General features: G+C 43.2%; 1 long non-coding RNA gene across 5 annotated transcripts in view; it reads right to left on the bottom strand.

Moving 5' to 3' along the window:
• The window catches only part of LOC115029893 (uncharacterized), a 175490-nt gene that overhangs the window by 96171 nt on the left and 64894 nt on the right, over positions 1–14425 (bottom strand). For 2 of the 5 annotated variants that reach the window (XR_015047649.1, XR_003835474.1), the window contains exon 2: positions 284–436. The exons of the other annotated variants lie outside the window; for them this stretch is intronic. This is a non-coding gene — a long non-coding RNA (uncharacterized LOC115029893). The remainder of the gene's footprint in view (positions 1–283; positions 437–14425) is intronic. 5 annotated transcript variants of the gene reach the window in all.

The raw sequence follows: 14425 nt of genomic DNA, 5'->3' as shown, positions 1-14425 counted from the left end.
AGACGCTGATCCTCAAAGCACTGGGTCTCCAGGAGAAGAGGAGCATTTGTGTGGATGTGACCAAATGTCTTTACTTATTGCTCCCACAAGTTTTGAAAAGGGTCTCTCTCACTGAGCCCTGAGCTCATCAATTCAGCTACACTAACTGGCCAATGAGCTTCGAGAATCTTCCTGTCTCCATTACCAACCACAGGTATAACAGTCATATACCACCATACCTGGCTTCTACATGGATTCTGAGAATCCAAACTCAGATCCGAGCTTGAGTTTGTAGAGCACTTACTCACTGAGCCATCTTTCTGGTTCCAGGAGATATGTTTTAAAAGATTTTGACAGATGGAGTTCGGAGACATTCTAGGCAGAAGGATCCATAGGGTAAGCCATTGAGGTAGGGAGACAGAAGACTCCCAGGAGAACAGGGATCCAAATACGACCACTTGATAAAAAAGAAGAAGAAAAAAAAGACATGAGCACACAACTCAGTAAAAGAGCCCTAAGATAGGACCATCAGGTCAAGTGCAAGGGGAAAGAAGAGTCAAAGAAGGTTTGGGAGCACAAAGATCATAGATGAACCCTGAACATTAAGACAGCTAACTGGGATGGAATGAAAGGAGGCAGAAAACAGGTATCTAATGGTTATAAACCTTTAGAAAGACTAACAATTGTGTGTGTGTGTGTGTGTGTGTGTGTGTGTGTGTGTGCACGCGCACACGCGCGTGTGTGCCTGCATGTGTCCTAAAACTCTCCAACTCATGTTCACAAACCCCATGCCTCCCTGAGGACCTTGAGGTAGTAAGTGGTTTCTGAGAAAGGGAGAAACATCTTCAATGGTGTGGCCACTGTTAAGTTGCTCAACCTTACTAAATACATCCTGACTCATGCTCTTAGAGGCAACTCTGATTAAACTCATTTGGTCACCAGAGCCAACACACAACCCAAAGTGTGAAAGCAGAAGGGGGGCTAGTTGAGAAGAGGAAGGGATAGGGGAGTTGGAGGAGAACAGGAGAGTGTAATGAAGGTGACTATGATCAAAAGTACATTATAGACATATTTGAAAATATCATAAGGAACCCCACCATTATATATAATTAATGTATGATAATTAAAACACTTGAAAAAATAAATTTTAACATCCATATCACAGCTCATGAGGATATAACATATCTCCCACTTTTGTGTCTCCCATGCCACCTGAACATGGCCAAACAGTGAGGTGTCTTCCTTGTCCTCTGACTACCAAGTGCTGTCTGTCTTCCTGGTCCTTTTCTATCTCAGTCTTGGCTTCTCTCCATGGTGGTCACCATTCATCCTGCCCCTTCTTGCAAGCACCAGCCTTCCCCTCTTAAAGGATGAATCTAAACCTCTGTGGCCTAGAATCTGGGCTGCCAAGGGATTGTTAGATCAACAGGTTAATACAGAAAATACTCTAGAACAGTCTAGATTTAGTCTTGAAAAGGATAAGCCGTGTCTTCCTCACTTCCTCTAAAGAAATCCAGACTCCTTACAAGATCAACTCTCCTGAGCCCTCTAAATTGTAGGGAAACCCAAGTTAGCCATTTTTAACAGCCACAGGGGGAAGGGGGGAGAGGAAACTGATAGCCATTCCAATGCCCAGGAATGCGGGATAAGGAACTGTCTTGAATGTTAAGCCAAGTTGAGCCTTCAGATGACTGCATCCCCAAGATCTATCGAAACACAATGGAACAAGTGAGCCCCAGTGAGGAACAGCACCCAGAAGAGCCTAAGGATTATAGTTTGGATAAGAAACATCCCCCAGAGGCTCATATGTTAAAACAATCCCCAATTGTTGTGTTACTGTTATATCATAGGGACATTTGCCTCATCAGTAAATTAATCCACTGATGAACTCGTAGCTGAATGGGCTATATTAGGGGGTTCAGCCCAGGTGATCAAAACAATTCACTAGGGGCATGCTTTCCAAGTATAGATCTTGTCTTCAAGCACTTTCTGTCTGTCTATCCATCTGTCTGTCTTCCTAACTGCCTGCCTGCCTGCCCTCTGTTTATCTAGAGTGAGCCACCTGGCTCCACCATGTCTCCTCATCGATGCTGCTTTATCTCAGTATGCACGGGCGGGCCCACAAGTGACAGAACCCCATGGACTATCTACCACCTCTAAAATCTGAAATGAAAGTAAAACTGCCCTCCTTTTACATGGTTTTCTTAGGTATTTATTGAAGTCAAAAGTGAATAACATTACCCCTCAAGGTACCAGAGTGTGAAAAAAAAATGATTTCTGTTAAAAGCCAGTAAGTTTGGGAATAGTTTCATTTTTCCTCTGAAATATCCTTTCTCCTTCATCCTTGCACATCAGACGAAAGTCATGACTTCCTTGCTTGTCTGCCTTCTCCTCTCTAGGTTCATTTCTTCAGCCCTACCCTATAACATGCAACAAAAAATGCCCCTTTTGGATCTTGGGAGTAACTTCCCACCCCCTGCATGGGTTCCAGTGTACTTCCACAAAGCAGTATCTGTTGCTTCCATACCTGGGGGGGGGGGGGGAACGTGGGGGGAAACTTCTCCCATCTCTGAGGAAGAACTCTCAGGGACTGCCATTCACCTGCTAGGAAGTGGGTGGTATCTGATCTGGAAGGGGTTGCTGCCAGAGGCCACAGGAGCACTGACCTCTGGCCCTGGGAGCAACAGTAGCTGCTGTTGAAATGGGCCTTTGCCATGACCCGGTCCTGAGGGAGCATCTGCAGATGTGTGGTTGTCCCGGAATAGGCCATGGGAAAGTCCAAGAGCAGCCACGGCTGTTGACAAGCATCCCAGAATCCCACTGGAATGTGGTACCAGAATACACTGAGCACAAAGGTCTTGGGTTCTCTGCTATTTTCTTTTTTAATTTTTGGCTGTTCTCTCAGCTGGGAATTCGTAACACTAAAATGACCTCAGAACAATCGCTCCAAGCATGCCACTCCATTCCTACCTCCACCCCCCACCACTCCAACCTCCTACATAACTGACAACCAAAGTTACCTGGGATAAGACAGCGCAGATCAAGAAACCGGCCTGAGTAGGGCCACAGGCCTCATCAGGCCGGATCAGCGCCGGGGTAGCGGGAGCGCAGGGTTGCCTGACACCCGCCAGCTACCCACGACCCCCACCGCAGGATTTTGGGACTGCTGGTGAGTGGAACACAGCTTCTGCTCCAATCCAATTGCGCGGGACCTGAGACTGCATTAGTTAGGGAAGCAGAAACCGGCCTGAGTAGGGCCACAGGCCTCATCCGGCCGGATCAGCGCCAGGGTAGCGGGAGCGCAGGGTTGCCTGACACCCGCCAGCTACCCACGACCCCCGCCTCAGGATTTTGGGACTGCTGGTGAGTGGAACACAGCTTCTGCTCCAGTCCAATCACGCGGGACCTGAGACTGCTATGGTTGGGGAGAGAGAAATCCGGCCTACATAGGGCCACAACCCTCTTCCGGTCAGAAAAGCACCTGGGCAGCTGGGGCGCAGGGTCTGCTGACACTCGCCAGCCACCCACAACACCCGCCACAGGATCTTAAGACTTCTGGTGAGTGGAACACAGCTTCTGCTCCAATCCAATTGTGCGGGCCCTGAGACTGCATTAGTTAGGGAAGCAGAAACCGGCCTGAGTAGGGCCACAGGCCTCACCCGGCCTGATCAGCGCCAGGGTAGCGGGAGCGCAGGGTTGCCTGACACCCGCCAGCTACCCACGACCCCCGCCGCAGGATTTTGGGACTGCTGGTGAGTGGAACACAGCTTCTGCTCCAATCCAATTGCGCGGGACCTGAGACTGCATTAGTTAGGGAAGCAGTAACCGGCCTGAGTAGGGCTACAGGCCTCACCCGGCCGGATCAGCACCAGGGTAGCGGGAGCGCAGGGTGGCCTGACACCCGCCAGCTACCCAAGACCCCCACCGCAGGATTTTGGGACTGCTGGTGAGTGGAACACAGCTTCTGCTCCAGTCCAATCACGCGGGACCTGAGACTGCTCTGGTTGGGGAGAGAGAAATCCGGCCTACATAGGGCCACAACCCTCTTCCGGTCAGAAAAGCACCTGGGCAGCTGGGGCGCAGGGTCAGCTGACACTCACCAGCTACCCACAACACCCACCACAGGATCTTAAGACTTCTGGAGAGTGGAACACAGCTTCTGCTCCAATCCAATTGCACGCGGGACCAGAGACTGCATTAGTTAGGGAAGCAGAAAAACGGCCTGAGTAGGACCACAGGCCTCTTCCGGCTGGACCAGTACCGGGGTACCGTCAGCTACCCACGACCCCCGCCGCAGGATTTAGAGACTGCTGGTGAGTGGAACACAGCTTCTGCTCCAATCTTTAAATAGTGACAACGATAACAACTAACCCCAGAGATTACCAGATGGCGAAAGGTAAACGTAATAATCTTACTAACAGGAACCAAGACCACTCACCATCATCAGAACCCAGCACCCCCACTTCGCCCAGTCCAGGGCACCCCAACACACCGGAAAAGCTAGACACGGATTTAAAAGCATATCTCCTGATGATGATAGAGGACTTCAAGAAGGACTTTAATAACACACTTAAAGAAATGCAGGAGAACACTGATAAAAAGGCAGAAGACAATAAAGAGGAAGCACAAAAATCCCTTAAAGAATTGCAGGAGAACACTGCTAAAGAGTTACAAATCCTTAAAGAAAAACATGATAACATAATCAAACAGGTAGAAGTCCTTACAGAAAAACAGGAAAACACATCCAAACAGATGATGGAAATGAACAAAACCATACTAGACCTAAAAAGGGAAGTAGACACAATAAAGAAAACCCAAAATGAGGCAACACTGGAGATAGAAACCCTAGGAAAGAAATCTGGAACCATAGATACGAGCATCAGCAACAGAATACAAGAGATGGAAGAGAGAATCTCAGGTGCAGAAGATTCCATAGAGAACATCGGCACAACAATCAAGGAAAATGTAAAATGCAAAAAGATCCTAACTCAAAACATCCAAGAAATACAGGACATAATGAGAAGACCAAACCTACGGATAATAGGAGTGGATGAGAATGAAGATTTTCAACTCAAAGGACCAGCAAACATCTTCAACAAAATTATAGAAGAAAACTTCCCAAATCTAAAGAAAGAGATGCCCATGAACATACAAGAAGCCTACAGGACTCCAAATAGACTGGACCAGAAAAGAAATACCTCCCGACACATAATAATCAGAGCAACAAATGCTCTAAATAAAGATAGAATACTAAAAGCAGTAAGAGAAAAAGGCCAAGTAACATATAAAGGCAAGCCTATCAGAATTACACCAGACTTTTCACCAGAGACTATGAAAGCCAGAAGATCCTGGACGGATGTTATACAGACACTAAAAGAACACAAATTCCAGCCCAGGCTACTATACCCAGCCAAACTCTCAATTAACATAGATGGAGAAACCAAAGTATTCCACGACAAAACCAAATTCACACATTATCTCTCCACGAATCCAGCCCTTCAAAGGATAATAACAGAAAAAAAACAATACAAGGACAGGAACCACGCCCTAGAAACAACAAGAAGGTAATCCCTCAACAAACCTAAAAGAAGACAGCCACAAGAACAAAATGCCAACTTTAACATCAAAAATAACAGGAAACAACAATTACTTTTCCTTAATATCTCTTAATATCAATGGACTCAACTCCCCGATAAAAAGACATAGACTAACAAACTGGCTACACAAACAAGACCCAACATTTTGCTGCTTACAGGAAACTCATCTCAGAGAAAAGGATAGACACTACCTCAGAATGAAAGGCTGGAAAACAATTTTCCAAGCAAATGGCATGAAGAAACAAGCTGGAGTAGCCATTCTAATATCTGATAAGATTGACTTCCAACCCAAAGTCATTAAAAAAGACAGGGAGGGACACTTCATACTCATCAAAGGTAAAATCCTCCAAGAGGAACTATCAATCCTGAATATCTATGCTCCAAATACAAAGGCAGCCACATTCATTAAAGAAACTTTAGTAAAGCTCAAAGCACACATTGCACCTCATACAATAATAGTGGGAGACTTCAACACACCACTTTCACCAATGGACAGATCATGGAAACAGAAACTAAACAGGGACACAGTGAAACTAACAGAAATTATGAATCAAATGGATCTGGCAGATATCTACAGAACATTCTATCCTAAAACAAAAGGATATACCTTCTTCTCAGCACCTCATGGTACCTTCTCCAAAATTGACCACATAATTGGTCACAAAACAGGCCTCAACAGATATAAAAATATTGAAATTGTCCCATGCATCCTATCAGATCACCATGGACTAAGGCTGATCTTCAATAACAAAATAAATAATAGAAAGCCAACCTTCACGTGGAAACTGAACAACACTCTTCTCAATGATACCTTGGTCAAGGAAGGAATAAAGAAAGAAATTAAGGACTTTTTAGAGTTCAATGAAAATGAAGCCACAACGTACCCAAACTTATGGGACGCAATGAAAGCATTTTTAAGAGGAAAACTCATAGCTCTGAGTGCCTCCAAAAGGAAACTAGAGAGAGCACACATTAGCAGCTTGACAACACACCTAAAAGCACTAGAACAAAAGGAAGCAAATTCACCCAAGAGGAGTAGACGGCAGGAAATAATCAAACTCAGGGGTGAAATCAACCAAGTGGAAACAAGAAAAACTATTCAAAGAATCAACCAATCAAGGAGCTGGTTCTTTGAGAAAATCAACAAGATAGATAAACCCTTAGCCAGACTCACTAGAGGGCACAGGGAAAGCATCCTAATTAACAAAATCAGAAATGAAAAAGGAGACATAACAACAGATCCTGAAGACATCCAAAACACCATCAGATCCTTCTACCAAAGGCTATACTCAACAAAACTGGAGAACCTGGATGAAATGGACAAGTTCCTAGACAGATACCAGGTACCAAAGCTGAATCAAGATCAGGTTAATGATCTAAACAGCCCTATATCCCCCAAAGAAATAGAAGCAGTCATTAATAGTCTCCCAACTAAAAAAAGCCCAGGACCAGATGGGTTTAGTGCAGAGTTCTATCAGACCTTCAAAGAAGATCTAATCCCAGTTCTTCACAAACTATTCCACAAAATAGAAACAGAAGGTACTCTACCCAACTCATTCTATGAAGCCACAATTACTCTGATACCTAAACCACAAAAAGACCCAACAAAGATAGAAAACTTCAGACCAATATCCCTTATGAATATTGATGCAAAAATCCTCAATAAAGTTCTTGCTAACCGAATCCAAGAACACATCAAAACAATCATCCATCCTGACCAAGTAGGTTTCATCCCAGGGATGCAGGGATGGTTCAATATACGGAAATCCATCAACGTAATCCAGTATATAAACAAACTCAAAGACAAAAACCACATGGTCATCTCCTTAGATGCGGAAAAAGCATTTGACAAGATCCAACACCCATTCATGATAAAAGTCTTGGAAAGATCAGGAATTCAAGGCCCATACCTAAACATGATAAAAGCAATCTACAGCAAACCAGTAGCCAACATCAAAGTAAATGGTCAGAAGCTTGAAGCAATCCCTCTAAAATCAGGGACTAGACAAGGCTGTCCACTTTCTCCATACCTATTCAACATTGTACTTGAAGTCCTAGCCAGAGCAATTCGACAACAAAAGGAGATCAAAGGGATACAAATTGGAAAAGATGAAGTCAAAATATCACTTTTTGCAGATGATATGATAGTATATATAAGTGACCCTAAAAATTCCACCAGAGAACTCCTAAGCCTGATAAACAGCTTCGGTGAAGTAGCTGGATATAAAATTAACTCAAACAAATCAATGGCCTTTCTCTACACAAAGAATAAACAGGCTGAGAAAGAAATTAGGGAAACAACACCCTTCTCAATAGTCACAAATAATATAAAATATCTTGGCGTGACTCTAACTAAGGAAGTGAAAGATCTGTATAATAAAAACTTCAAGTCTCTGAAGAAAGAAATTATAGAAGATCTCAGAAGATGGAAAGATCTCCCATGCTCATGGATTGGCAGGATCAACATTGTAAAAATGGCTATCTTGCCAAAAGCAATCTACAGATTCAATGCAATCCCCATCAAAATTCCAACTCAATTCTTCAACGAATTAGAAAGTGCAATCTGCAAATTCATCTGGAATAACAAAAAACCTAGGATAGCAAAAACTCTCCTCAAGGATAAAAGAACCTCTGGTGGAATCACCATGCCGGACCTAAAGCTCTACTACAGAGCAATTGTGATAAAAACTGCATGGTACTGGTATAGTGACAGACAAATAGACCAATGGAATAGAATTGAAGACCCAGAAATGAATCCACACACCTATGGTCACTTGATCTTCGACAAGGGAGCTAAAAACATCCAGTGGAAGAAAGACAGCATTTTCAACAAATGGTGCTGGCACAACTGGTTGTTAACATGTAGAAGAATGCGAATCGATCCATTCCTATCTCCTTGTACTAAGGTCAAGTCTAAGTGGATCAAGGAACTTCACATAAAACCAGAGACACTGAAACTTATAGAGGAGAAAGTGGGGAAAAGCCTTGAAGATATGGGCACAGGGGAAAAATTCCTGAATCGAACAGTAATGGCTTGTGCTGTAAGATCGAGAATTGACAAGTGGGACCTCATGAAACTACAAAGCTTCTGCAGGGCTAAAGACACCATCAATAAGACAAAAAAACCACCAACAGATTGGGAAAGGATCTTCACCTATCCTAAATCAGATAAGGGACTAATATCCAATATATATAAAGAACTCAAGAAGGTGGACTCCAGAAAGTCAAATAACCCCATTAAAAAATGGGGCTCAGAACTGAACAAAGAATTCTCACCTGAGGAATACCGAATGGCAGAGAAGCACCTGAAAAAATGTTCAACATCCTTAATCATCAGGGAAATGCAAATCAAAACAACCCTGAGATTCCACCTCACACCAGTCAGAATGGCTAAGATCAAAAATTCAGGTGACAGCAGATGCTGGCGAGGATGTGGAGAAAGTGGAACACTCCTCCATTGTTGGTGGGATTGCAAGCTTGTACAACCACTCTGGAAATCAGTCTGGCGGTTCCTCAGAAAATTGGACATAGTACTACCGGAGGATCCAGCAATACCTCTCCTGGGCATATATCCAGAAGATGTCCCAACCGGTAAAAAGGACACATGCTCCACTATGTTCATAGCAGCCCTATTTATAATAGCCAGAAGCTGGAAAGAACCCAGATGTCCCTCAACAGAGGAATGGATACAGAAATTATGGTACATTTACACAATGGAGTACTACTCAGCTATTAAAAAGAATGAATTTATGAAATTCCTAGACAAATGGATGGACCTGGAGGGCATCATCTTGAGTGAAGTAACACAATCACAAAAGATCTCACACAATATGTATTCATTGATAAGTGGATATTAGCCCAAAACTTAGGATACCCAAGATATAAGATACAATTTGATAAACGCATGAAACTCAAGAAGAATGAAGACCAAAGTGTGGACATTGTGCACCTTCTTAGAATTGGGAACAAAACACCCAGGGAAGGAGTTACAGAGACAAAGTTCGTAGCTGTGATGAAAGGATGGACCATTTAGAGACTGCTGTATCCAGGGATCCGTCCCATAATCAGCTTCTAAACGCTGACACCATTGCATACACTAGCAAGATTTTGCTGAAAGGACCCAAATATAGCTGTCTCTTGTGAGACGATGCCGGGGCCTAGCAAACACAGGAGTGGATGTTCACAGTCAGCTATTGGATGTATCACAGGGCTCCCAATGGAGAAGCTAGAGAAAGTACCCAAGGAGCTAAAGGGATCTGCAACCCTATTGTTGGAACAACATGATGTACTAACCAGAACCCTGGAGCTCTTGTCTCTAGCTGCATATGTATCGAAAGATGGCCTAGTCGGCCATCAATGGAAAGAGAGGCCCATTGGACTTGCAAACTTTATATGCCCCAATATAGGGGAATGCCAGAGCCAAAAGAATGGGAATGGGTGGGTAGGGAAGTGGGGGGCGCTATGGGGGACTTTTGGGATAGTATTGGAAATGTAATTGAGGAAAATATGTAATAAAAATAATAAAAAAAAAAAAAAGACAGCGCAGATCAACAAGGCCAGGAAACCAAAGCTCCAAGACTAAGAGACCCTTGCTCAGGAAAGCAAAGACTGGGATCTAAATCCTAACTCTGTCATCAAATTCTTCAGGCAAGGCCACAGCAAGGCAAGCTACTCTGCAGTGGGTACTCTTGGTCACTTGTCAACCCCAGCACTATCGGGTGTGACTGAAGGGATGAACTGTGGGGTTACGCAAGGAATTCCAAGCAGAACAATGTTCCCAGACATGGAGCAAGTCATCTTCCATTTTGAGGCAAGAGATGATGGGAAAACAAGAGTTAATATGTGAAAAAAAGAAGAAGAAAACCTCAATCCTGAGCTTATAATCCATGAGCTAAGACTCTTTTCCACATTTTTCAGTGGTTTGGAAAACAATGATTGGGCAAAGAAAAATAATATTTCATCATAAATAAACACAAATTCAATTTTGCATTCATGAACAAAGGCTAGGGGGACACATAGCCACTCTCATTCACATACTAGAAACATGTGCAGCCACTCTTAAAACGTAGTGCAGGACTAAGCTCCTGCCACTAAGACTGCATGGGGGTTGTCACTCCAGGTGAAAGCCCTTACCCAGCATGCCTTAGGATCTGGGTTCAAACTCAAGCACTACAAAGAACACAGATTACATGACTCATAAAGCAAAAATGGTTGCTTCTTGCCTCTGTGTGTGTGTGTGTGTGTGTGTGTGTGTGTGTGTGTGTGTGTGTGTGTGTGTGTGTGTTCGCTGATTTCTGGCCTAACCCAACAACAACAAGAAAAAATCTCCACCTTCCTTTCCTTTCCAATAGAAGCCTTTTAGAGTGCTATAAATCAACTTCATTGGTATAAATTGTTTATCTGATTTCATTTTTTCTCCCTATAAGAAAGGAATCAGTTCAACATGAGAGAGACTACGAAAGACATTTTTTAAGTATCAAAAATGGAACTCCAAAGAAACTCTTAGTCTTCATTTTGATACTGTTAAAGCTTAGAACCATCAGAAAATGAGAAAGAAACATTTCTGAGTTCACCAGAGAGTCCATCACCAGAGCCTGAATATTTATGCCTCCTACGGAGCCTTGTCTTCCACATCTTATCCCCACTGGGACATGCACTCTTAAACAACATGATGTCTCCAGTAGCCTTCTTGAGGCATCCACATACAGCTTACTCCAGCAGCAGACAGCACAGTACAATTTAGGACCAGACATAGCAATTGACATCCATCCCTCCCCACAAGCAGATGGCTCTCAAGGATCAATCCATTCCGCAAATGACATGTCAGCTACTTGCCATCCATCTCTCAGTGTTTGCCTCTAACAGCAGATCTCTTGAAAATATCAGTCTTAATGATTTTACTTCCCTGAACCTAAAGTGATGCCTCTTATACCTAAGTCAGGATAAACATTCAACTAGAGCCATTATCCTTTTCCCCTTCTCTTGACGCCATGTACCTAGGAGGTGTAGAATAGAATCCATGAACTAGGTATAGAGGTTCTCCAGAAAACTAAAAACTGAGCACATGGTCTAGCCATACCACTCCTATACCTAAAGGACTCCAAGGTATCACACAACAGAGAAAACACTTATACACCTGTGCTGGCTGTTGCCCTACAACAGCCAACACATGGACACTACCATGACTGACAGCATCTCTGAGCTCAATGCAAAATGGAGGACTCCCTTTACCACCAAGGCTCCCCCACCTCTGACCTTGTCTGGGAAGGCTGAACCTCCATATCCTTTACTTGAAGAAGGTCAAGTAGTCCTCTGGCAGTCTGTTATGAATTCAACTTCCTCTTTTCCCCCTTCCTCTTCTCCCCTGATAAGAACTCACCCAGCAAATATTTGATATTCCTGGAATACCTCTTCATACACAGAACTTTAAACTCCAGCCAATGATCTTCATTCACCCTGAAAACTCCTTCTCACTCTTCAAGGTCCATATACATGCCAGGTTCACATGAAATAAACGGTATGTGTATAAGCCCACTGTGAATAAAGGTATGCACACAAGCTAAGATTGTCTCCAAAAGCTGTTTCATTGAAGACCGTTGGGGAAGGCTTTCATCTTCAAGAGCTGTAACACTGAAATCTTCAGTGGCTTTCTCCCTACCCCTGTCACTCACTCCTAGCTGGACCAGGATCCTGCAGGACTCCATCCATTCCAGTCTCTGCTTTATCCTTCTAGTGCCATGTCTGGACACCCTGAGAGGGAGGAAGCAGAGGACTCAGGACCACAGATGTCCATCCACAGATACATATGGAAGGAAAATATGTTGCGTGTATACATAGTAGAATTTTATTTGGCTGAAAATGGATGGAAATTTGACATTTACAGGAAAATGGATGGAACTGGAGATCATTATGTTAGGCAAAATAAGCCAAACTTGGTGAAATAGACAGACAAGACACATCTGTGTCTTTCTACAATGTCTGTATTATTGAATGACTGTAAATTCGCAAGGTTTTGTTGGCAGTAGTTTGTTAAATTGTCCTCATTTCCCCAACAGCTGGCTGAGATAAGCAACCTCTTTCATTCCAATTTTAATTCATGTTTTCTCTCTTATGGGAAAGATAGATTCAAATTTGTGAGTGTAAGGGTTATGACATGAAAGAAGAAAGGGGACAAAAGGATCTTGGAAGGGGCAGGAGAGATGAAAAGCAAAGAGGAGAGGGGAATGAGAGGGGAGAATGGAATATTTATTCTGTGAAAGCATAAGAATAAATTTAGGAGATGGAGAAAGGGGCCATCAAAGAGACGGGGGAGGGAAAGGTGGTATGGGAGAGAGAAAAAGAACAAAATGTAATGAATACTTATGAAAATGTCACTGTGCTAATCAAAAATATTGATTTAAAAATAAATATAAAATGAAATTCAAAAAAATCAAGATGAATTGAATTTGACATTCTTCTTAGTGAGGTTCTACCAATGGCCTCTTTCCCCAAAATCTTGGACAAAAAAGTAAATCTGCACCCTTGTGCATTGAGCTCCCACAGAATGTCTCTCTGTGAGCATCAGGGCTGCCTCGCCTTCTGTCTTAGTCAGGGTTTCTATTCCTGCACAAAACATCAAGAAGCAAGTTGAGGGAGGGGAGTATTCAGCTTACACTTCCACATTGCTGTTCATCACCAAAGGAAGTCAGGACTGAAACTCACACATGATAGGAACTTGGAGGTAGGAGCTGATGCAGAGGCCATGGAGGGTGCTGCTTACTGGCTTGCTTCCTCTGGCTTGCTCAGCTTGCTTTCTTATAGAACCCAGGACTACCAGCCCAAGGATGGCACCACCCACAAAAGGCTGGGCCCTCCCCGCTTGATCACTAACTGAAAAAATAACCTTACAGGTGGGTCTCATGGAGGCATTTCCTCAAAGGAGGCTACTTCCTCTGTTATAACTCCAGCTTGTGTCAAGTTGACACACAAAACCAGCCAGTACACCTTCCATCTAGTTCATCTGACTGAAAGAGTTGTCTTTCTTTGCTTTTCTTTTTAGCCTTTCAAACAACTAGGGAGATCCTCAACTCACACCTGCCTCCCAGCCCCCTAACTTCATCTAGGGTTCAGGGAAGGAAAGGAAATCACCCCTGCAGGGACACCAATCCATTATTGCTTTTGTAGCTGAAGAGAGTCATTTTTCACATCTTCCTAAGAGAAGAAACCTTCCTCTCTCAGCTGGTGTGTCTAGTTTCTGGCAAAGAGAATTAGGAGAAATCATCTCCTGGAAGCTGCTGGTTACCCCAGCCATCTGGAACTTCCGTAGGCTGCCTTCATGACAAAGGCCTCAGAGATAGACTTTTCAACATCTGTATTCTTCAGAACTGACTCCTTCAGGAATACTCATCTCTCTTACAGAGCAGAACCCTCCTAAACTTTAATTTAATGGAAAAATTTTGATGAGACAGCAAAAGCCCCATTCAACACCTTTAGTCATGTCAATTCAGAATGCTATGGAGAACTTCTCATTTTAACTTTACAACTTATTACACAATTGTGTAATCAGAATGATGAATAGGGAATGGAATCAAGTGTACTAGGAATTGGAGATAGCCATTGTCACACTTGTGGTATATCAGAAACATAGATACACGCAGTTGTGTCTTTCCAAAATGTCAGAATCATTGAGTAACAATGCAGCCATGCGGTGAAGTAGTCTTGTTGGCAGTGACTTGCCAAGTAGCCCTGATTAACTCTTATGTCACATAACAAAGCAAAGACAGACAGATAGCCAGACATATAGATAGATTATATATATATATATATATATATATATATATATATATATACACATGACAGATGGACAAAAA

Source organism: Mus caroli, unplaced genomic scaffold (genome assembly GCF_978045245.1).
Source record: "Mus caroli unplaced genomic scaffold, Mus_caroli_1 scaffold_1, whole genome shotgun sequence".
In the NCBI taxonomy this organism is placed as follows: Eukaryota; Metazoa; Chordata; class Mammalia; order Rodentia; family Muridae; genus Mus; species Mus caroli.
This window is presented reverse-complemented; position numbering and strand designations above follow the sequence as displayed.